This window comes from Pleurodeles waltl, chromosome 4_1 (genome assembly GCF_031143425.1).
Source record: "Pleurodeles waltl isolate 20211129_DDA chromosome 4_1, aPleWal1.hap1.20221129, whole genome shotgun sequence".
Classification (NCBI taxonomy): Eukaryota; Metazoa; Chordata; class Amphibia; order Caudata; family Salamandridae; genus Pleurodeles; species Pleurodeles waltl.
The window spans coordinates 633,716,469-633,731,409 of NC_090442.1; positions in this window are offsets into that span (position 1 = coordinate 633,716,469).

Below are 14,941 nucleotides of genomic sequence, written 5' to 3' on the forward strand. Positions count from 1 at the left end.
CCTTGGATTCCCCTAGGTCTCTAGTTTTCAGAAATGCACAGGTTTGGTAGGTTTCCCTAGGTGCCGGCTGAGCTAGAGGCCAAAATCTACAGGTAGGCACTTCGCAAAAAACACCTCTGTTTTCTTCCAAAATTTTGGACGTGTCCACGTTGCGCTTTGGGGTGTTTCCTGTCGCCGGCGCTAGGCCTACTCAAGCAAGTGAGGTATCATTTTTATCGGGAGACTTGGGGGAACGCTGGGTGGAAGGAAATTTGTGGCTCCTCTGAGATTCCAGAACTTTCTGCCACCGAAATGTGAGGAACATGTGTTTTTTTTCCCCAAATTTTGAGGTTTGCAAAGGATTCTGGGTAACAGAGCCTGGTCCGAGCCCCACAAGTCACCCCTCCTTGGATTCCCCTAGGTCTCTAGTTTTCAGAAATGCACAGGTTTGGTAGGTTTCCCTAGGTGCCGGCTGAGCTAGAGGCCAAAATCTACAGGTAGGCACTTCGCAAAAAACGCCTCTGATTTCTTCCAAAATTTTGGATGTGTCCACGTTGCGCTTTGGGGCGTTTCCTGTCGCTGGCACTAGGCCTACCCACGCATGTGAGGTATCATTTTTATCGGGAGACTAGGGGGAACGCTGGGTGGAAGGAAATTTGTGGCTCCTCTCAGATTCCAGAACTTTCTGCCACAGAAATGTGAGGAACATGTGTTTTTTTAGCCAAATTTTGAGGTTTGCAAAGGATTCTGGGTAACAGAACCTGGTCCGAGCCCTGCAAGCCACCCCTCCTTGGATTCCCCTAGGTCTCTAGTTTTCAGAAATGCACAGGTTTGGTAGGTTTCCCTAGGTGCCGGCTGAGCTAGAGGCCAAAATCTACAGGTAGGCACTTTGCAAAAAACACCTCTGTTTTCTTCCAAAATTTTGGACGTGTCCACGTTGCGCTTTGGGGTGTTTCCTGTCGCCGGCGCTAGGCCTACCCACGCAAGTGAGGTATCATTTTTATCGGGAGACTTGGGGGAACGCTGGGTGGAAGGAAATCTGTGGCTCCTCTCAGATTCCAGAACTTTCTGCCACAGAAATGTGAGGAACATGTGTTTTTTTAGCAAAATTTTGAGGTTTGCAAAGGATTCTGGGTAACAGAACCTGGTCCGAGCCCCGCAAGTCACCCCATCTTGGATTCCCCTAGGTCTCTAGTTTTCAGAAATGCACAGGTTTGGTAGGTTTCCTTAGGTGCCGGCTGAGCTAGAGGCCAAAATCTACAGGTAGGCACTTCGCAAAAAACACCTCTGTTTTCTTCCAAAAATTTGGCTGTGTCCACTTTGCGCTTTGGGGTGTTTCCTGTCGCCGGCGCTAGGCCTACCCACGCAAGTGAGGTATAATTTTTATCGGGAGACTTGGGGGAACGCTGGGTGGAAGGAAATTTGTGGCTCCTCTCAGATTCCAGAACTTTCTGCCACAGAAATGTGAGGAACATGTGTTTTTTTAGCCAAATTTTGAGGTTTGCAAAGGATTCTGGGTAACAGAACCTGGTCCGAGCCCCACAAGTCACCCCTCCTTGGATTCCCCTAGGTCTCTAGTTTTCAGAGATGCACAGGTTTGGTAGGTTTCCCTAGGTGCCGGCGGAGCTAGAGGCCAAAATCTACAGGTAGGCACTTCACAAAAAACACCTCTGTTTTCTTCCAAAATTTTGGATGTGTCCACGTTACGCTTTGGGGTGTTTCCTGTCGCGGGCGCTAGGCCTACCCACACAAGTGAGGTATCATTTTTATCGGGAGACTTGGGGGAACGCTGGGTGGAAGGAAATTTGTGGCTCCTCTCAGATTACAGAACTTTCTGCCACAGAAATGTGAGGAACATGTGTTTTTTTAGCCAAATTTTGAGGTTTGCAAAGGATTCTGGGTAACAGAGCCTGGTCCGAGCCCTGCAAGTCACCCCTCCTTGGATTCCCCTAGGTCTCTAGTTTTCAGAAATGCACTGGTTTGGTCGGGTTTCCTAGGTGCCGGCTGAGCTAAAGGCCAAAATCTACAGGTAGGCACTTCACAAAAAACACCTCTGTTTTCTTCCAAAATTGTGGATGTGTCCACGTTGCGCTTTGGGGCGTTTCCTGTCGCGGGCGCTAGGCCTACCCACACAAGTGAGGTATCTTTTTTATCGGGAGACTTGGGGGAACGCTGGGTGGAAGGAAATTTGTGGCTCCTCTCACATTCCAGAACTTTCTGCCACAGAAATGTGAGGAACATGTGTTTTTTTAGCCAAATTTTGAGGTTTGCAAAGGATTCTGGGTAACAGAACCTGGTCCGAGCCCCGCAAGTCACCCCATCTTGGATTCCCCTGGGTCTCTAGTTTTCAGAAATGCACAGGTTTGGTAGGTTTCCCTAGGTGCCGGCTGAGCTAGAGGCCAAAATCTACAGGTAGGCACTTCGCAAAAAACACCTCTGTTTTCTTCCAAATTTTTGGACGTGTCCACGTTGCGCTTTGGGGTGTTTCCTGTCGCGGGCGCTAGGCCTACCCACGCAAGTGAGGTATCATTTTTATCGGGAGACTTGGGGGAACGCTGGGTGGAAGGAAATGTGTGGCTCCTCTCAGATTCCAGAACTTTCTGCCACAGAAATGTGAGGAACATGTGTTTTTTTAGCCAAATTTTGAGGTTTGCAAAGGATTCTGGGTAAGAGAACCTGGTCCGAGCCCCGCAAGTCACCCCTCCTTGGATTCCCCTAGGTCTCTAGTTTTCAGAAATGCACAGGTTTGGTAGGTTTCCCTAGATGCCGGCTGAGCTAGAGACCAAAATCTACAGGTAGGCACTTCGCAAAAAACACCTCTGTTTTCTTCCAAAATTTTGGATGTGTCCACGTTGCGCTTTGGGGTGTTTCCTGTCGCCGGCGCTAGGCCTACCCACGCAAGTGAGGTATCATTTTTATCGGGAGACTTGGGGGAACGCTGGGTGGAAGGAAATTTGTGGCTCCTCTCAGATTTCAGAACTTTCTGCCACAGAAATGTGAGGAACATGTGTTTTTTTAGCCAAATTTTGAGGTTTGCAAAGGATTCTGGGTAACAGAACCTGGTCCGAGCCCCGCAAGTCACCCCATCTTGGATTCCCCTTGGTCTCTAGTTTTCAGAAATGCACAGGATTGGTATGTTTCCCTAGGTGACGGCTGAGCTAGAGGCCAAAATCTACAGGTAGGCACTTCGCAAAAAACACCTCTGTTTTCTTCCAAAATTTTGGACGTGTCCACGTTGCGCTTTGGGGTGTTTCCTGTCGCCGGCGCTAGGCCTACCCACGCAAGTGAGGTATCATATTTATCGGGAGACTTGGGGGAACGCTGGGTGGAAGGAAATTTGTGGCTCCTCTCCGATTCCAGAACTTTCTGCCACAGAAATGTGAGGAACATGTGTTTTAGCCAAATTTTGAGGTTTGCAAAGGATTCTGGGTAACAGAACCTGGTCCGAGCCCTGAAAGTCACCCCTCCTTGGATTCCCCTAGGTCTCTAGTTTTCAGAAATGCACAGGTTTGGTAGGTTTCCCTAGGTGCCGGCTGAGCTAGAGGCCAAAATCTACAGGTAGGCACTTCGCAAAAAACACCTCTGTTTTCTTCCAAAATTTTGGACGCGTCCACGTTGCGCTTTGGGGTGTTTCCTGTCACCGGCGCTAGGCCTACTCAAGCAAGTGAGGTATCATTTTTATCGGGAGACTTGGGGGAACGCTGGGTGGAAGGAAATTTGTTTCTCCTCTCAGATTCCAGAACTTTCTGCCACAGAAATGTGAGGAACATGTGTTTTTTTAGCCAAATTTTGAGATTTGCAAAGGATTCTGGGTCACAGAACCTGGTCCGAGCCCCGCAAGTCACCCCATCTTGGATTCCCCTAGGTCTCTAGTTTTCAGAAATGCACAGGTTTGGTAGGTTTCCCTAGGTGCCGGCTGAGCTAGAGGCCAAAATCGACAGGTAGGCACTTCGCAAAAAACACCTCTGTTTTCTTCCAAAATTTTGGATGTGTCCATGTTGCGCTTTGGGGTGTTTCCTGTCGCCGGCGCTAGGCCTACCCATGCAAGTGAGGTATCATTGTTATCGGGAGACCTGGGGGAACGCTGGGTGGAAGGAAATTTGTGGCTCCTCTGAGATTCCAGAACTTTCTGCCACCGAAATGTGAGGAACATGTGGTTTTTTTCGCCAAATTTTGAGGTTTGCAAAGGATTCTGGGTAACAGAGCCTGGTCCGAGCCCTGCAAGCCACCCCTCCTTGGATTCCCCTAGGTCTCTAGTTTTCAGAAATGCACAGGTTTGGTAGGTTTCCCTAGGTGCCGGCTGAGCTAGAGGCCAAAATCTACAGGTAGGCACTTCGCAAAAAACACCTCTGTTTTCTTCCAAAATTTTGGATGTGTCCACGTTGCGCTTTGGGGTGTTTCCTGTCGCCGGCGCTAGGCCTACCCACGCAAGTGAGGTATCATTTTTATCGGGAGACTTGGGGGAACGCTGGGTGGAAGGAAATTTGTGGCTCCTCTCACATTCCAGAACTTTCTGCCACAGAAATGTGAGGAACATGTGTTTTTTTAGCCAAATTTTGAGGTTTGCAAAGGATTCTGGGTAACAGAACCTGGTCCGAGCCCCGCAAGTCACCCCATCTTGGATTCCCCTAGGTCTCTAGTTTTCAGAAATGCACAGGTTTGGTAGGTTTCCCTAGGTGCCGGCTGAGCTAGAGGCCAAAATCTACAGGTAGGCACTTCGCAAAAAACACCTCTGTTTTCTTCCAAATTTTTGGACGTGTCCACGTTGCGCTTTGGGGTGTTTCCTGTCGCGGGCGCTAGGCCTACCCACGCAAGTGAGGTATCATTTTTATCGGGAGACTTGGGGGAACGCTGGGTGGAAGGAAATGTGTGGCTCCTCTCAGATTCCAGAACTTTCTGCCACAGAAATGTGAGGAACATGTGTTTTTTTAGCCAAATTTTGAGGTTTGCAAAGGATTCTGGGTAACAGAACCTGGTCCGAGCCCCGCAAGTCACCCCTCCTTGGATTCCCCTAGGTCTCTAGTTTTCAGAAATGCACAGGTTTGGTAGGTTTCCCTAGATGCCGGCTGAGCTAGAGGCCAAAATCTACAGGTAGGCACTTCGCAAAAAACACCTCTGTTTTCTTCCAAAATTTTGGATGTGTCCACGTTGCGCTTTGGGGTGTTTCCTGTCGCCGGCGCTAGGCCTACCCACGCAAGTGAGGTATCATTTTTATCGGGAGACTTGGGGGAACGCTGGGTGGAAGGAAATTTGTGGCTCCTCTCAGATTTCAGAACTTTCTGCCACAGAAATGTGAGGAAAATGTGTTTTTTTAGCCAAATTTTGAGGTTTGCAAAGGATTCTGGGTAACAGAACCTGGTCCGAGCCCCGCAAGTCACCCCATCTTGGATTCCCCTTGGTCTCTAGTTTTCAGAAATGCACAGGATCGATATGTTTCCCTAGGTGCCGGCTGAGCTAGAGGCCAAAATCTACAGGTAGGCACTTCGCAAAAAACACCTCTGTTGTCTTCCAAAATTTTGGACGTGTCCACGTTGCGCTTTGGGGTGTTTCCTGTCGCCGGCGCTAGGCCTACCCACGCAAGTGAGGTATCATATTTATCGGGAGACTTGGGGGAACGCTGGGTGGAAGGAAATTTGTGGCTCCTCTCCGATTCCAGAACTTTCTGCCACAGAAATGTGAGGAACATGTGTTTTTTTAGCCAAATTTTGAGGTTTGCAAAGGATTCTGGATAACAGAACCTGGTCCGAGCCCCGCAAGTCACCCCTCCTTGGATTCCCCTAGGTCTCTAGTTTTCAGAAATGCACAGGTTTGGTAGGTTTCCCTAGGTGCCGGCTGAGCTAGAGGCCAAAATCTACAGGTAGGCACTTCGCAAAAAACACCTCTGTTTTCTTCCAAAATTTTGGACATGTCCACGTTGCGCTTTGGGGTGTTTCCTGTCGCCGGCGCTAGGCCTACTCAAGCAAGTGAGGTATCATTTTTATCGGGAGACTTGGGGGAACGCTGGGTGGAAGGAAATTTGTTTCTCCTCTCAGATTCCAGAACTTTCTGCCACAGAAATGTGAGGAACATGTGTTTTTTTAGCCAAATTTTGAGGTTTGCAAAGGATTCTGGGTCACAGAACCTGGTCCGAGCCCCGCAAGTCACCCCATCTTGGATTCCCCTAGGTCTCTAGTTTTCAGAAATGCACAGGTTTGGTAGGTTTCCCTAGGTGCCGGCTGAGCTAGAGGCCAAAATCGACAGGTAGGCACTTCGCAAAAAACACCTCTGTTTTCTTCCAAAATTTTGGATGTGTCCACGTTGCGCTTTGGGGTGTTTCCTGTCGCCGGCGCTAGGCCTACCCATGCAAGTGAGGTATCATTGTTATCGGGAGACTTGGGGGAACACTGGGTGGAAGGAAATTTGTGGCTCCTCTGAGATTCCAGAACTTTCTGCCACCGAAATGTGAGGAACATGTGGTTTTTTTCGCCAAATTTTGAGGTTTGCAAAGGATTCTGGGTAACAGAGCCTGGTCCGAGCCCCACAAGTCACCCCTCCTTGGATTCCCCTAGGTCTCTAGTTTTCAGAAATGCACAGGTTTGGTAGGTTTCCTTAGGTGCCGGCTGAGCTAGAGGCCAAAATCTACAGGTAGGCACTTCGCAAAAAACACCTCTGTTTTCTTCCAAAATTTTGGACGTGTCCACGTTGCGCTTTGGGGTGTTTCCTGTCGCCGGCGCTAGGCCTACCCACGCAAGTGAGGTATCATTTTTATCGGGAGACTTGGGGGAACGCTGGGTGGAAGGAAATCTGTGGCTCCTCTCAGATTCCAGAACTTTCTGCCACAGAAATGTGAGGAACATGTGTTTTTTTAGCAAAATTTTGAGGTTTGCAAAGGATTCTGGGTAACAGAACCTGGTCCGAGCCCCGCAAGTCACCCCATCTTGGATTCCCCTTGGTCTCTAGTTTTCAGAAATGCACAGGATCGGTATGTTTCCCTAGGTGCCGGCTGAGCTAGAGGCCAAAATCTACAGGTAGGCACTTCGCAAAAAACACCTCTGTTGTCTTCCAAAATTTTGGACGTGTCCACGTTGCGCTTTGGGGTGTTTCCTGTCGCCGGCGCTAGGCCTACCCACGCAAGTGAGGTATCATATTTATCGGGAGACTTGGGGGAACGCTGGGTGGAAGGAAATTTGTGGCTCCTCTCCGATTCCAGAACTTTCTGCCACAGAAATGTGAGGAACATGTGTTTTTTTAGCCAAATTTTGAGGTTTGCAAAGGATTCTGGATAACAGAACCTGGTCCGAGCCCCGCAAGTCACCCCTCCTTGGATTCCCCTAGGTCTCTAGTTTTCAGAAATGCACAGGTTTGGTAGGTTTCCCTAGGTGCCGGCTGAGCTAGAGGCCAAAATCTACAGGTAGGCACTTCGCAAAAAACACCTCTGTTTTCTTCCAAAATTTTGGACATGTCCACGTTGCGCTTTGGGGTGTTTCCTGTCGCCGGCGCTAGGCCTACTCAAGCAAGTGAGGTATCATTTTTATCGGGAGACTTGGGGGAACGCTGGGTGGAAGGAAATTTGTTTCTCCTCTCAGATTCCAGAACTTTCTGCCACAGAAATGTGAGGAACATGTGTTTTTTTAGCCAAATTTTGAGGTTTGCAAAGGATTCTGGGTCACAGAACCTGGTCCGAGCCCCGCAAGTCACCCCATCTTGGATTCCCCTAGGTCTCTAGTTTTCAGAAATGCACAGGTTTGGTAGGTTTCCCTAGGTGCCGGCTGAGCTAGAGGCCAAAATCGACAGGTAGGCACTTCGCAAAAAACACCTCTGTTTTCTTCCAAAATTTTGGATGTGTCCACGTTGCGCTTTGGGGTGTTTCCTGTCGCCGGCGCTAGGCCTACCCATGCAAGTGAGGTATCATTGTTATCGGGAGACTTGGGGGAACACTGGGTGGAAGGAAATTTGTGGCTCCTCTGAGATTCCAGAACTTTCTGCCACCGAAATGTGAGGAACATGTGGTTTTTTTCGCCAAATTTTGAGGTTTGCAAAGGATTCTGGGTAACAGAGCCTGGTCCGAGCCCCACAAGTCACCCCTCCTTGGATTCCCCTAGGTCTCTAGTTTTCAGAAATGCACAGGTTTGGTAGGTTTCCTTAGGTGCCGGCTGAGCTAGAGGCCAAAATCTACAGGTAGGCACTTCGCAAAAAACACCTCTGTTTTCTTCCAAAATTTTGGACGTGTCCACGTTGCGCTTTGGGGTGTTTCCTGTCGCCGGCGCTAGGCCTACCCACGCAAGTGAGGTATCATTTTTATCGGGAGACTTGGGGGAACGCTGGGTGGAAGGAAATCTGTGGCTCCTCTCAGATTCCAGAACTTTCTGCCACAGAAATGTGAGGAACATGTGTTTTTTTAGCAAAATTTTGAGGTTTGCAAAGGATTCTGGGTAACAGAACCTGGTCCGAGCCCCGCAAGTCACCCCATCTTGGATTCCCCTAGGTCTCTAGTTTTCAGAAATGCACAGGTTTGGTAGGTTTCCTTAGGTGCCGGCTGAGCTAGAGGCCAAAATCTACAGGTAGGCACTTCGCAAAAAACACCTCTGTTTTCTTCCAAAATTTTGGACGTGTCCACGTTGTGCTTTGGGGTGTTTCCTGTCGCCGGCGCTAGGCCTACCCACGCAAGTGAGGTATCATTTTTATCGGGAGACTTGGGGGAACGCTGGGTGGAAGGAAATTTGTGGCTCCTCTCAGATTCCAGAACTTTCTGCCACAGAAATGTGAGGAACATGTGTTTTTTTAGCCAAATTTTGAGGTTTGCAAAGGATTCTGGGTAACAGAACCTGGTCCGAGCCCCACAAGTCACCCCTCCTTGGATTCCCCTAGGTCTCTAGTTTTCAGAGATGCACAGGTTTGGTAGGTTTCCCTAGGTGCCGGCGGAGCTAGAGGCCAAAATCTACAGGTAGGCACTTCACAAAAAACACCTCTGTTTTCTTCCAAAATTTTGGATGTGTCCACGTTACGCTTTGGGGTGTTTCCTGTCGCGGGCGCTAGGCCTACCCACACAAGTGAGGTATCATTTTTATCGGGAGACTTGGGGGAACGCTGGGTGGAAGGAAATTTGTGGCTCCTCTCAGATTACAGAACTTTCTGCCACAGAAATGTGAGGAACATGTGTTTTTTTAGCCAAATTTTGAGGTTTGCAAAGGATTCTGGGTAACAGAGCCTGGTCCGAGCCCTGCAAGTCACCCCTCCTTGGATTCCCCTAGGTCTCTAGTTTTCAGAAATGCACAGGTTTGGTCGGTTTCCCTAGGTGCCGGCTGAGCTAAAGGCCAAAATCTACAGGTAGGCACTTCACAAAAAACACCTCTGTTTTCTTCCAAAAATGTGGATGTGTCCACGTTGCGCTTTGGGGCGTTTCCTGTCGCGGGCGCTAGGCCTACCCACACAAGTGAGGTATCTTTTTTATCGGGAGACTTGGGGGAACATAGATTAGCAAAACAAGTGTTATTGCCCCTTTTCTTTCTCTGCATTTTTTCCTTCCAAATATAGGAGAGTGTGTAAAAAAGACATCTATTTGAGAAATGCCCTGTAATTCACATGCTAGTTTGGTCACCCCGGAATTCAGATATGTGCAAATAACCACTGCTCCTCAACACCTTATCTTGTGCCCTTTTTGGAAATACAAAGGTTTTCTTGATAGCTATTTTCTACTCTTTATATTTCAGCAAATGAATTGCTGTATACCCGGTATAGAATGAAAACGCATGTCAGGGTGCAGCTCATTTATTGGCTCTGGGTTCCTTGGGTTCTTGATGAACCTACAAGCCCTATATATCCCCGCAACCAGAGGAGTCCAGCAGACGTAACGGTATATTGCTTTCGATAATCTGACATTGCAGGGAAAAGTTACAGAGTAAAACGTAGAGAAACATTTATGTTTTTTTCACCTCAATTTCAATATTTTTCTTTTTCAGTTGTTATTTTCTGTAGGAAACCCTTGTAGGATCTACACAAATGACCCCTTGCTGAATTCAGAATTTTGTCTACTTTTTAGAAATGTTTGGGTTTCTGGGATCCAGCATTGGTTTCATGCCCATTCCTGTCACTGACTGGAAGAAGGCTGAAAGCACAAAAAATTGCAAAAATGGGGTATGTCCCAGTAAAATGCCAAAATTGTGTTGAACATTTGGGTTTTCTGATTCAAGTCTGCCTGTTCCTGAAAGCTGGGAAGCTGCTGAGTTTAGCACCGCAAACTCTTTGTTGATGCCATTTTCAGGGGAAAAACCACAAGCCTTCTTCTGCAGCCACTTTTTCCAATTTTTTTGAAAAAAACGAAATTTTCACTGTATTTTGGCCAATTTCTTGGCCTCCTTCAAAGGAACCCACAAAGTCTGGGTACCTCTAGAATCCCTAGGATGTTGGAAAAAAAGGACGCAAATTTGGCTTGGTTAGCTTATGTGGACAAAAAGTTATGAGGGCCTAAGCGCGAACTGCCCCAAATAGGCAAAAAAAGGCCTGGCACAGGAGGGGGAAAAGGCCTGGCAGCGAAGGGGTTAATGTCATCTTTAATTCAGTTTACAGTTTTATGCCTAATATGTTTTAATGCTATTTTACCTCTGTGTGCTCATTTCCTAAAGCATACTTCAGCTCTCCATCTCAGAAGCACCAATCTGGTGTTTGTATCAGCCCCTGTGATATCCTCTGCAATGATCCTGATGAAACAGCACGCTACCTCGCTTCATTCTGCCAGTTCAAGATCTACTCCATATGCCTAATTCTGGTGGGACTAGGGCTGGTCACAATACGTCCTCGCTGAAGGCTATGAACGCTACTGGTGTTACATATTCAGTGTTTGTTCTTTACAACCTCCTTCTTTGTTTCACTCTGTCTCTCGTCGAATATATTCAAGCCATAGTTCTGAGGCGGTAATAGGTTGCTGTTGCCATCACTCCGAACATGACTTCAGTGTTCCTTTCCCTTCCCTCCTTTTTGGCCGGGTTCCTAACTGACGTATTATTAACCTTGGTTAGAACAAGTGGAAGATTGGGATTATTGGCTGCATTCCTTTTGAGGAATTACACCAGTATCCTCACATCCTGAGAAGTGAACTCTCCTGCATATATTGCATATGCAATGACCCCACAAAATGAAATAATCTGAAGGACAGGATTATGATTGGAAGAGGCATTCACTTTGGGCATTGATTTTCACAGGGGGACATGGCCTGTTCTGAGAAATGAAGAGACTGAGAGCAGAGCTGAGACACAAAAATCTGGTGTCACTTTTGCTGTGATGTCATTTGATACACAGTGGGATCCTAGTTTATTTAAAAATTGATAAAATCACCGGTGACATCAACAATTTGTTTGGAGAACAGTAAAGGCATCCAGGGGCATAGTTATACTTGTTTTGCGCTGAATTTGTGTCAATTTTTTTACACAAATTCGGTGAAAAACAAAATCCATATTTATAATTTGGAGCTAGACCTGTCTAGCACCTAAGTTATGGAGTTAAAGTCATTTTTTGGACGTAGAACCCTACCTTGCGTCAATGAGATGCAAGGTAGGCGTTCCTGTGCAAAAAATGACTCTATGGCCTTAGCGCCATATTTATCCCCCCGTGCTAAAATCAAAGAGGGGTCAAATAATGGTGCAAAGCTTGCTTTACACCATTTTTTAATGACCATATCAGGGCAGGCGTTAGGGGACCAGTGGGCCTTTTTTCCATGGTGGAATACCATGGAATAAGCCCACAGATGCACTCCCCAGGCCCTAGGGACATCCCCACCCACACCAGAGGGACAGCGGAGGATGGATGACCCCTTCCCAGGTAAGTGTAGGTAAGTACAGGTAAGTATATATTTTTTTAAGTGCCATTACTCTAACCTGCCTAACGTCATTTTTTGGTGCAAAATCCCCTTCTCCCATACTGCCACCCACGCCTGGACAAAATCATTTTTTTTTTAATGCTAGCCTACCCTTTGCGCCAGCTTGTATCATTCCATAAATATGGTGCCCGGCTGGCACTCAAGAATGGTGCAAGCTGGTGTAAAACTTTTTGATGCAAAACTGTGTTAGTGTAGTTTTGCCCCAAAAAGTATAAATATGCCCCTCAATATCTTGTGCAGTTAGCTTTAATGGCAAGTTATTAACGACCTTACCACACTGAATGAATCCATTTCTGCAACATATGAAAAGGACAGGTTATTCAAGGTAGTTTAATGATGATTACCGGGTCCTCAGCTGACAGTCAGTTTAACTTTTTTACATTTCGGGATTTTTCATATTCCCTTTACAGGTAATGGGTTACATTAGTGCTTTAATATTTAAATGAGTAATGCATTTGCAAATAAAAGCAACATAGGAGTAGAATTTCCTCCAGTTAGTTTTAAAGTTTCTGCATAGCTTGACCTAAAAAGAGATATCTAAGACATATTTTCTCAGATTATTGCGTTTACAACAATATTAATGTTTCGTTTTTTTGCTATTTCGAGGACGAGTTGGTGAACTGATGAACATATCACACTCTTCCGAAGCAGCACTCTGCTAAAGTCTGTTATTGTGTCTGAATTATACACTTTTCATTTTGCAATGTGGAAACACGTTTTAATTACAATCCAAATTATATGGCGTTACTGTGAAGCTGTAAACAAAGAACTAATTTGTGTTCCTTAAGCACTTATCATTTGTTGACTAATTAGTTTCTCACTGAGACTCCCAGTGACTTTATGAATGAAAAGCTCCAGAGGATACAGAGGTTAATTCTGAAGAGATTGCAAGAGTTCACTAACGTTGTAATTCATGGTTCTCTTTTAACGCAGCAGTTGTCCACATCTTTAATAATTGCCTCTCTTAATTAATCGTCTGTGCTGAATTCAGGCAGGATGCCTCAACATACCACCCCAGAACAGCGTTGGCTGTGAATATGAAATATGCTGGTTTCGACAGCGAGCACATAGAGCATCCGAGGAGCATACTGACGTGTGGTCTTTCAAATGTGTAATGCCGAGGCCCCCTTTTTAGTGGGACCGATCAACTGAAGTGCAAGGAAGGATTCAGTTTGTTGCGAGTGGAGGAAGCCAGTATTCATTTCCTTTCGCAGTGGTGAATTGTCCTAGGACATGACGGATACAGGACGGGGCCATCACTCTCCCCTCCTATATGTTCTTCTCTTCTCAAAGCCCCTTTCCTCTCTTGTCAGTCGCCTCCATTGGCATCTTCTGTTGTCACAAGCAGCCCACCTGCAGCCCTGGCACACCTTTCCTGTCCCTTCCAAGGTCACAACCCAGAACTTCGATAAATGTCCAGCATTCTCGTCATTATTATTAATTTCCTTTCTCCGGCTTCTTCATCCCCTCAATCCATGCTCCTGCAGAGACCCATCATTTGCGGATTTAGGAACGTTCTCCTTTTCTCTCCCTTGCTACTGACTCATGCATTTTTCTCTCTTTCCATGCTATCTCACTCCAGAGTGATTTGGAATATTGTGCCCCCCTCCCCTGGGACATTATGCCAAACCCACCCAGAGAGGCATGTGTCACAGTTGAAGACCTCTGAACTATACAGACTGGTGATCAACAAAATTGTATACTTTTCCCATAAAGATGGTGTGTACTGTATGCGAGATATGCCCTTGCTTACAACAGGCTTGTGAGAGCCAATATACTGTATATCCTCCATCCCATTTCTGAAGTCATGGTGTGAACTTTGCTAGTGCCATGTATGCAGTTGTAGCACACATTGAGTATCACATTTTGAGAAAGGCATTTTCAGCTGGAACTAAGTCACCAAGAAACGAAAATTGATGATCTACATAACAGTAAGGAAAACTATAATTGCACAAGCTGTGCATATCCTAATAACTTAGGTTTATTTGAGATTATATTTGCATGATCAAAATGATATGAAGCCCTGATATAGACCCAATACCCCAATACCTACTATTTCGATAGATTGTAAACATCCAAAAGATTTTTATTTTTGTAATGTTGTTCTTGTAACACTGGATATGCTTTTACTTTGATTATGGGTTGAAAACGTTTGATCCTGGGCAGGCTGTTGTATATGAAGAATTTCAAAGGCAACATATCTTTTTCACTCGTTGTTATCAATATTATTAGTAATCTGTTTTTAAAGTGATATAGAAACAGTTTCTGTTAACTACCGGGAACATAAACTCTAAAAATTCGTATGCTATTTAAATAATCCTCAAATTTGCTAGCAGTTTATCTACCATCCAATTCTCCTGATGTTTTTACTAGACAGAACAAAAATCTTTTTCAAGGAATTATTTTTAAGAATACAGAATGTACACCCTCCTCGATACATTTTTCAAAAGGTCCTTCCTACTCAACGTCTTCCTTATTCTCTATACTTTGACTCAAAATCTGTTCTGCACCCTCTAGCTCTGTTAGGTTCCATGTTATGTCATCGACACCATTCTGGCAAAATAAATCTCCCCCCCTGTCTTCCAGAGTGATTAGCATCGTGGACAGCTAACACTGTCTAAATTCCATAACACACCACACTCTATTGAATCAGCCAGTACTCACATCCCTCTTTAAACTATATAAAAATACACAATGGTGCTAGGTTGGCTTGTTCCAATGACTGCCCCCTTTTAGCCTGAAAGAACCTAGGAATGATTGGCGAACAAATCATTTTCTGGAAATAAATCAATTCCCACTATCCTACCGATCAAGTAAACTGGCCATGTCTGTGACCCCATTGATACACAGGTTAGCATCAACTCTGGTATCAATCTGATCAAACCCTACTTTTCCTCCATTTTTGACACAGCCTGCAATTGCTTACTCATTGAAAGTTTGCATTATGCCCTGATGACTCTGAGCTGCCACTCAAAGTCCATTGTCTGTGTTAGAAATGGGGTCTTTGGTTGGCAGTCAGGTTACCCCCTGTCCAAGCAAGGACCCTCATTCTAGTCAGTGAAAAGGAGAATCACCCTCAGTTAACCCCGCTCACCCTCTGGGTAGCTCGGC